A 252-nucleotide genomic window follows, 5' to 3' on the forward strand; every position below is an offset into this window, starting at 1 on the left:
TCCTCTGCCACCCGGCTAAGTGCGATGGCTCTGCCGCCCTGCGGTGCTTGTCACGCAGGTATGGGGCACACGATGCTCGTAACAGCAAATAAAGGCGGCTCGGGACCTGCAGGCGAAAGGGGTCCCGTGGTGCTTAGCACGTCGACTTCGTGTCTCGGTGCAAGCCGGAGAGCTCACGGAAGTCTAAAGTTTTCGGCACGTGGTCGAATCTTTTGAAAGGCTTACCCGGCTCTTTCCGTCCATTCTGAGAGT

The sequence above is a fragment of the Chiloscyllium punctatum genome, unplaced genomic scaffold, assembly GCF_047496795.1.
Source record: "Chiloscyllium punctatum isolate Juve2018m unplaced genomic scaffold, sChiPun1.3 scaffold_289, whole genome shotgun sequence".
Classification (NCBI taxonomy): Eukaryota; Metazoa; Chordata; class Chondrichthyes; order Orectolobiformes; family Hemiscylliidae; genus Chiloscyllium; species Chiloscyllium punctatum.